This window comes from Helianthus annuus, chromosome 11 (assembly GCF_002127325.2).
Source record: "Helianthus annuus cultivar XRQ/B chromosome 11, HanXRQr2.0-SUNRISE, whole genome shotgun sequence".
Classification (NCBI taxonomy): Eukaryota; Viridiplantae; Streptophyta; class Magnoliopsida; order Asterales; family Asteraceae; genus Helianthus; species Helianthus annuus.
Window position 1 is genome coordinate 180,514,766 of NC_035443.2, and position 9,732 is coordinate 180,524,497.

Genomic DNA, 9,732 nt, shown 5'->3' on the forward strand with positions numbered 1-9,732 from the left:
ATTGAAGGAATCGTAAGATACAATGAACAGAGAAATCAACAAATATACTGATTCGAGTGGTGAACAAGCTATGGCTATGAATACACTTAAGATAGCGTATCTGAGACAGCTTGATGATGCAAATTTTCATATAAAGAAATGTACTGATCTGGAGTTGGAGTTAGCAACACAAAAGATAGAAACTGAGAAAGTTAAGAAATTATTAGAAAGTTACTCATGTTCTTCTTTTGTGGTTGACAGGATTTATCCAGTTGTGGAAAATTTGAAGACCTTTGAAGAAGTGAAGACATCTGAAGAAGAAAAATCTGTGACAGAGGATAAAGAAAAAATTTCTGGTAAGAAATCAAGTGTGGTCTACAATAGATGTCCGCCCCCGGTCGAAAATGGATATTCACCTCGAAATCCAAATTATGAGAGAGTAGAAAAGGCAATAAATTTACAATCGGAGTCTGGGCCATCGGATAACTTGCTAGAAAATATTGATGTCACATACACGTCATCCGACACTGATCATGAGTCAAAGTTGATAAAAAGTGTGGTCGATCAGGTGTTAGATAAAGATGACAGTGAGGAGTCAAATCCGGAGTACAAACCCGAGTCAAAGTCTGGGTCCAATACGTCAAAGCTGACATTCAAAAGGGATAAACGGGTTTATGATAAAGAATTTTTGATGTCAAAATCTAATTTGTATGATGAATCATTCAAAGTAGCATATACTTTGAAAGATTCTGACAAATTATATTCTGATGATGCTTTACCAATAAGAAGTGTCAGACTTGAAATGATTCAAAAGGTTTTCAAAATCGCAGAAATTAATATTTCTGAAATAAAAGATTTAGATCTTAATGGAAAACCTAAACAATACACTTCAAGAGATCAACAAAGAATTAACAAGAAAATGGGTTACAATTGTGGTTATAGTTTCCAAAAGAAACCAAACCATAATCGTAATTTCAAAAAGAAAGGTCTTGGTTTTGTTCAATCTAAAAACTATAAAAATGAGAAAATTTATAAACCAAAAACAGTATTTGTTTCAGGGAAAACGACAGAGGCTGAAAAAGAACAATCATTCAGAAAGCAGACGAATCAAGAATTCCTTGCAAAGAAGCAAGATGACATGAAGAAGAATGATGTGCCAATGAAGATTGAAAAGAGAACCTGTTTTCAATGCAAGATTGCTGGTCATGTTGCTAAGGATTGTCCAAAGACATTCAGACCAAAACAGGAAGTTTCTAATAAATTGAAAGAGAAAGTCGTAGAGAAAACTGAACTTTCAACCCAAAAATTCACTGGTTTTGAAAAGAAAAGAAAATGTAATAAATAAAAAACGGGTTGTTAAAGGTTCAGGTAACAAGTTTGGTGATGAATCTGATTCCACAAAATCAGAGGAGCCACGTGTTGAGAAAAAGGTTGAAAGAAAAGTTCCAACTATGAACGATGAAAATTTTCCACCGTTATGTGCTGAAAATTTTATGAAGAAAGTTGGAAAAGTTGAAATTTCAAATCAATTTTATTCTGACAAGAAAAAATTTGATGTTGAAATTACTTTCAACAGAAATGTGAAAAACATTTTTGGCAAAAGGATTAATGGTAAGGCCAAAGATGTTAAAGCGTTTTATGCTGCCAAAAGAGGAGTTCACAAGTCCGTTGAAAGCAAAGATGAACAAGAGAAGGTTTCACCCAAGGCTGGTCAGGCTTGGGTGGACATTTTTTTCGTTGAATAGACACCTGACATGCCGGAGATCCCAAGTTGGTAATCGTGGATCATGAATCGGCATCTTTCTAAATCTGTGTTTGAAGAAATTGCAGGATTTGCTGGAACTCCCAGGTTTATAAGCGAGGAGTAGGAATCGGCACTTTGAGAATTCAACCAACGGATGGTAATTGGTTGAAAAACAGGTTTGAAAAGCTTAATTGCTAAACCTACAAGTGGTTGTATATTTGTGGTTGTTTCAAGTGGTTCGGAATGTGAACCAGTTGCTCTTACAAGTGGTTAATCAAGATCATTAAATTGAACTTGAATTAACTATCATTCACAAGATTGGTAAATAAAGTGATGATCTTGCCCCAATTTTAAAAATAGTAAAATCAACAAATTTTCTTTTCCGGAAAAACCATTTTGATTAAAACAAACTTGAGTGTTTTGAAATCATTATGGGAAAATAGTTTTGTTGTGAGGGGGAGTTCTGATTGTTTTAGCCAAAACGGATGGAGAATTGAAGCGATTCGATATTAGTTTTCATGTTCTGTACAGTTTGTTTTCAATTTTCATTAGATGTATTTGAATTTTAGGGGTAGTAAGAATTTTTAGAAAATCCAAAAACATCAGAAAATTTGAAAAAGACAAAAACATGATAAAACTGAAAAATGAGTTTTTGTTGCATAAAAGAGGAAATGATAGTACATCAGCGGACTATCACAACACGCTAAAGATATGAAATGTTTAAATGTGATAAACAATCTTACTGCGGATGTGTCGGTAGATTTTTATACATTTAGTAAATTGAATTGAGATATAAACCTAAAGTCAAACTTGACTAATTCGTGGGTAACTATTCTTGGATATATAAGTAACCCCTGAAATCTCATTTGAAAGGTTTCTTTTTCTGATATACTAGGTTTTTATACTCTGTGATATCTGGGGTATCATTCCGGGACTTTTGCTGAATGGAAGTTCTGACCTAGTCCCCGGATAATACTTGCTGCAAAATGCTTGAAACATAGCATAAAGCCCTCAGCTGATTAGACAATAAAATTGATAATCAGTTGTTGTAGCTAAAGATCTCCTAAAGGGGACACACCGAAAAGTCGAAGCTGATATCTCTCTGCGCATACGGAAGTATTGACCTGAGATCCCTCAGCCCTCGCATATCCCCTAATTTATATACAGATATCAGTTGTAGTATATTTACCTGTAAATCTGAACATTGAGATCTGGATACGGGAGTATATTCAAGTGGAGTGATACACAATTAAGTTCAAGTCTCTAAAACATTAATATCATATCTCGAATCAATTGAAGTCTGTGTGAAAATTTCAGTGGACAAACATATTGACAATCTAGGTAAATTGTTTAGAACTTAATATGTAATCAAGCTTAACGGTGTTTAATGATATGTCTCAGAAACTAATATGATCCTCTTGCACGAACTCACAAAAATATTGTCTGTAAATATTTCTTTTCTGCATTTGCTTCGTGTTTTTACATATGGTGTTTGTTACTTTGCTTTTGAAAAATCCAAAAAGATTTTCGACAACTGGTGTTGAAAAGCTAATTTTCAAAGTTCAAAGTGCTAAACATGAAGAATAGGTTTGGGAGAGTGAATTTGAAATTGTTAAGGTTGTTTGAAAATAGCCAGTAAAAGATCCCGAATGCAAAATCTTTACTGTAATTTACCAACATAGTATCTAAAATTGTTGAAAAGAAATAATTTTTGAAGAAACTTATGGTTGGGTAGAGATTGTGCAGGTAAACATTTACCATGCAATGATCCTGAGAGAGAATGGAGTCAGGTATCGATCTTGAACCTGATGAAAGCCTGATTAATCTGAGTATGAAGCTGTGAATTCCAGACTACGATCCCAGCAGAATGAGAGGGGGAGTCTGAAGACACCGTGTCAACATCCAAGAGAGAGGAGTTTTGTTGATGATAGAGATAGAGATTGTGGATGCTGACAATGAAAAATATTTCAGAGGAAGATTGAAGACGGATAAAGATTGTAGATTGACACTTGAGAAGACTCGAAGACTCCGTCAACATCCGAGGGGGAGTTTGTTGGTGCACTTATGTCTGTCGACTACGTCTTTCATTGAGTCTTAATGTTGTATAAGTTAGATGTGCCACAGAATCCTAGAAACAAGAGTTTGTATAAGGTTCGCTCATGTGTCACAAGTCAGGTTCGCTTGTATGTCATAGATCTAGGTCAGGTTCGCTTTTATGGATGTTTGCAGGTTCGCTTATTCTGACTTGACCATATAAGCGAATCTCCTTCATCTATAAATAGGTTGTTTTTTCAAGCGAACCTAGAACACATAGTTTACGGTGTATTCTTCCGGTGAGCCACGAAGTGCTGCCGAAGTGCTGTCAGAACGTGTATTCTTGTGATTGATCAATAAAACAACAAGATTAAAGTGAATCCAGCTAGAATAGCACCAAATCATTAGTTTCCGCCTCTTGATTTGGATAGGAATTCTTCTGATCGACTCAATCAGGGCCGAACGCGATCCTACAAAAAATACCATTGCATGTGACAAATAATTAACCAAGTTTAGGGGTGGAGTTAGATTTAGGGGCCAAAATAGTTAGTTATATAGACCACAGGGTCACAGTTGTTAAAAAATCCTATTTTGGGCTAATATAGTAAAAGTGATATAACAACAGGGGCCAAAAACGTAATTTACTCTAAAAATTATATACAGTTAAGGATGGTCTAGAATAATGACAAGTATCCCTCCATTGGTTTCTTTTATTATAGAGTATAGATTTCATAATGTTCCTTCAAATATGGGTGGTGACGCACATATATACCAAAGGGTGTGAAGGGCTTGAACTTGGGGCGTTATTCGACACGTGAACGACATGTCAGCGCGCGTCAGAAAGGGGGCGTGTTGCAAAAAACGAAGGGTCTGGGAAGGAGCGTTGAAGAGTGGCGTTGTTTGACACGTGGCACCTAGTTTTTGTTATTGTTTTATATTAATTATAAAACTATTATATTTAAATAAAAACATTAATATAAATTGCATAAACAATATAAATTTAAAATTTACATAACATTAAAAAAACTAAATAAAATTAAAGTAATATTACATAAACTTTAATCATCGTCTTCGTCAAGGTCGTGTCATGGAACGCTCAAGATGTGTTCAACCAAATCCGCTCGAAGGTTGTGATGTGTTGTATTATCTTTAATTTCTTGTAAGTTCTCTTCTTTCTCTTGATCACTTAATTCTACGGTGTTTGGTTGAGTCGCATCCTTATAATACTTGCAAATTGTGCATCCTTTATCCTCCAAAATCATGTTATGTAAAATAAGGCACATGTACATCACATTTCGAATTCTAAGTTTTTCCATAATTCTACACGTCGTCTTCAAAATGTGCCATCTTTTCTGCAAAATACCAAAAGCTTGTTCAATGTCTTTTCGTGACGCCATTTGAGCACTATTAAACTTACGTCTCTTTTCTTCTAACGTTGTTCTTGTAACAACCCGACTTTCTGGGTCATTACTGTATCTATCATTTCTTACTTAATTGACTTGTACTTTTGAGATTCCAATTATTGCAACGGGTTAACTATTTTAAACTATGTTTTACAACGCATTCACAACGGTTATTCGAAACGCAGTTATCACAGCTAAACACTATTTACAACGCATACAATTTTAAACGCATTTCATCGCGTATTACATCACATGCTTATACTAAACGCTATCTCAATGCTATCACAACGCAATCTCAACGCTATCACAACGCAAACTCGAAACATAGATTTACTTTTATGCATTCTATGTGTTATGGGTGTTATTTGTATGATTACTTGTTATGTGGTTATCTTAACGCAACGCTTACTTGCAACTCACTTAAACGTAACGCTTAACACACGAGATGAAAGTTGGAAAACTAACTCGCACGAGAAGAACTACATGGTCACAATCAAATTTAATCCAATTACTACTAAATAGATAGTGGCAAGTGGGTATCGAACACAGGGAGTTTGTGGAATATGTGTTATTTGAAGATTTATCTAAGTTAACTAAATGCAATAAAAGTAAATTTCAAGAGTTGGATTGATTGAATTGATTTTAAAACTAAGATTGCTAATGTAATTGCAAAAATGAAAGTTTTGGTTGTAAACAAATTAGAGACGAATGACCATCCTAGACTTCCGGTTTCAATTGACATTTATGTTATCATTCCACTAGAAAGAACTACATAGACATAGTTCATGTGTGACTACTTGCAGTGATGAAAGGGAACTAAGTACTCAGATTCCTAGAACGTGAGGTTGTTACCGGATGATCAACCAACCCTTACCCAAGCCTAACTATACCCATGATATCTCCATTTCCAACGGCACCAAGAACGTATGGTTTCTAATTAGATTAACATAAGAATAAACAAGTTACAACAAAGCAATCACACACCATAAGAAACAAATCATAAAGATAAAGATTGTTATTCTAGAAATTAAGAAATCCAACATGAAACGTCTCAAGCAAACCTTCAATCCAGGATGATCACAAAGTGTTTAGCCACTCATGGCTTGAATCAACATCATAACAAAAGTCTTAATGTTCATACGAATCACCAAACATAAAAACCAAGATTAACTAGTGTTCTTCAAGCTCAAAGTCTCCAAAAAAATGCTCTCCAATTCGTTCCCAAGCCAAGTGTAACCGAATTGCCCATCATCCAACCATAAAACATCATCAAAAAGCCATTAAATGAGGGAGTTACAAGAAAGCATCAGACGGCGCCGTAAGCTACGCCAGCCGCCGTAGCTTACGGCGGTCAACATAGTCCCAAAAGTCAATTTTGTGTCGTATGCTACGCCTGGTACCGTAGCTTACGGCACCCATCATTTCCTTATGGCAATTGTACACTGCCTTACGGCAGACATTTTGGCACTATGTGTGGGGGCCGTAACCTACGGCAGAGGCCGTAGGTTACGGTGCTGTATCCTCCTTTTTCCTCAATTCTTCATTAAAACTTGATATTCTTCACATCTTGATTATGCCAACTTCCCACATCCATCTAAGCTTCCTAAATCCCGCTTCTTGAGCACTTTAACACCTGTACATCAAATCATCTAGTGGTTACCAAGTTCAAGCAATTAACCATAATAAGCAAAGAATGTGCATAGTATTAACCCTTTTACGGGTTGTCCTACGGACCACCCATCACATCCCCACACTTACCCATTTCTTGTCCCAAGCAACCCATTCAAAAACTATTCATAACCACAAGCGATCAATCATGCAAACCAAGCTAAAATGTGCCGTCCTTCTACTAACTTTTAATCATACCACAAAACACACCCCTCACAAAAACTCTCGGTGACAAGAAATATTAGCATATAATGCTAAACCACTCAATGCGTGTGTGTGTGTTTGTACGACAATAAGATTGTATAAGAATCAAGTTTCCTCCTAACAAATACCTAGCATGCTTATGAATCAAACGGACTTACGGGTTGTAACGGGGCTAGGTGCAAAGGTAGGAACATGATGGGATATATATGAAAGAGCTAATTGATTTGACCCAGTTTTTATTTCTACTTCTAACGAAACAAACACCAAATATATACATACTTTTTCAACATTCTCAACTACTATTGCAACTAATCACTTATTTTTGTATTTTTCTCATATTTATTTTTCAATAAAGATAGAAAACTCACACTATATACAAGAACATCAACATTCACAACTAAACTCCTAAACCGGGTCATCTCAAAAGGGTAAAATTTTGTAGGAAGTAGGTTTGGGTTACAATTGAATGGTTTAAGGCTCAAACATGGCTTTCTAAAGACCAAACCCCCACCCCTCGCAATACCAAGCTCATATATGTAAAGTATGAGGTCCAACCCACCAATCCCGCACTCTCACACGTCTAGACGAGGTTTCCTAAAAGTCCCCTATCATTTTCAAAAGCATGCTAACTCTAGGTTTTAACAAGGATTCGTACACAAGTTCTATTAACACAATACACACACTGCCACTCAAAACAAAGAAATATCTATAAAAATCATATGTGGCTCAAACTCTCACCAAGAAAGGACTAGAAATGGGTGTCGGTGTGTCAAGTGGGACAATATCAAGTTTTCAAAATTTGACAATTTCTCTTGGCTTCACAAAAATTTTTTGAAAACTCTCAAAAATTCCTCCATCCCCACACTTGGGATACATTGTCCCAATGTAGGGTTTTGAGGGAAAGATCACTTCTAATAAAAAACATTAGCTTTCGCTAATACTCTCAAATCCCAACTTTCTTTTTGTATTTTTTTTATGAAAATTCAAACACACCACCACTAACACATCCCGAAATTCACATCAACATCTAAACACCACCCGACCTCCCAACCATAAACATGAACATACACAATGAAAATATACACAAATATACAAAGGAGCAAGATACAACCTGGCTAGTAATATTTTGGCTGTGGAGGCTCAAAGATGGATGTCATCATGTCGTTCCACTCTCCAAACCCAAATGCTACGCTACTGTTGCTGCTTCCTTGATCGCCACTTTGACCCGCCTGCTGATAACTCATGGCGTGTGGATCTACCCATTGAGAATGATGCAATGGTGGGCTGGGATACGACACACTACCATCATATGGTGGCAATGTGGTATAATCCACAACTGGCGGGTCCGCTTCGAGTGGTTGGCCCGCATGCCACTGATCATGCAAGCATCTCTGGCGGTCGTCTAAGTAGTGATTATTCATCTCTTCTTCGCGGGCATACATATGAGCACGATTCCATTACTCATTTCTGTCATAGCTCTGTGTCACACCCCAACCGATGGCAGAATCATCGAGGCGCGGCACTGAGCGAAACAGATTGTTCAGAAGTTTCCACAACAACTATCATACAAATTCAGCTTAAATGATACGTCCCATACCGTATCCCAAATCAATAACAAGTTATTACAGAAAAACATCCAAACAAATATCACTGTTTCGACAACTCAGATTCAAATATTATTACAAAAAGTTGTTTATCTGCTTCTAGACCCCTATTCTGTTGACTTCCCTGGCTATAGTGCCAGTGGACAAGATCTACAGATAATTATGACCCAGGAGCTTGTTCAGGGCCGACAACTATTTGTTGGGGGCTTCTAGAAACTTATTTAAGCCTCGCTTCCCTAGCAAGCTAACACCTTAAACACCTGTCACATACGTTAAAGTAAAGTCAATACATATAATGTAAAGGTGAGCACACAAGTTTGGTAATAGCATATAGAGTTTGAATAGTTTACGCATGACCAGGCACGTACACAGAGGAAAACGATGCATGTTAATTATCGACATGGGACCATCGGTACCAACGACTGTGGGTTGACTGTCCGAGACAGTTCGCAATACATGATTACAACCGTAATCCATGCAAGTAATTGTCCTTAGCAACCCCCGTGTGAACGGGTGTTGAGTCCAAACTATAGTACTATGTTGCTAAAGCAGGTAGATAGCACTCCACGTGTAAACATAATAAACAGCAATCATTTAATCAAGTAGCACATGCGATTAGGTTAGCGTTCAAATAGTTTGTGTTTGAATGTGATTTGATAGGTAACGTATGTAACACCCAAAAGTGCTAAAAGCAAAAAGGGATCGAGTATACTCACAGTGATTTGGTATGGATTGAAGGGAGCGCTGAGAGTAAGTTAGCCTGAATAGTTCGATAGTACAGAGATGAGTAACGCGGAAATGCAAACAAAGGGAGGTGGGTCGATTGGGCCGGTCGATCGGGCAGCTGGTTCGATCGAACGGGCTATTCGTTTGGCTTGAAAGTCCGTTTGAATATTCCCATTCGATCGGCCGGTAGGCTCGATCGGCTGGTCCTTTCGAGTGGATTGTTTCTTCCTTTAGGAAAGGATGTGTTTGTGTATGATGGTTTGAACTTTTGAAGTTTTAGTTGCAGCATATGAAAACATTGAAGTGTTCTTACCTTTCAAGTCGGTCGATCGAACGGACCGTTCGATCGGTTAGTCCAACCGATCGGTTA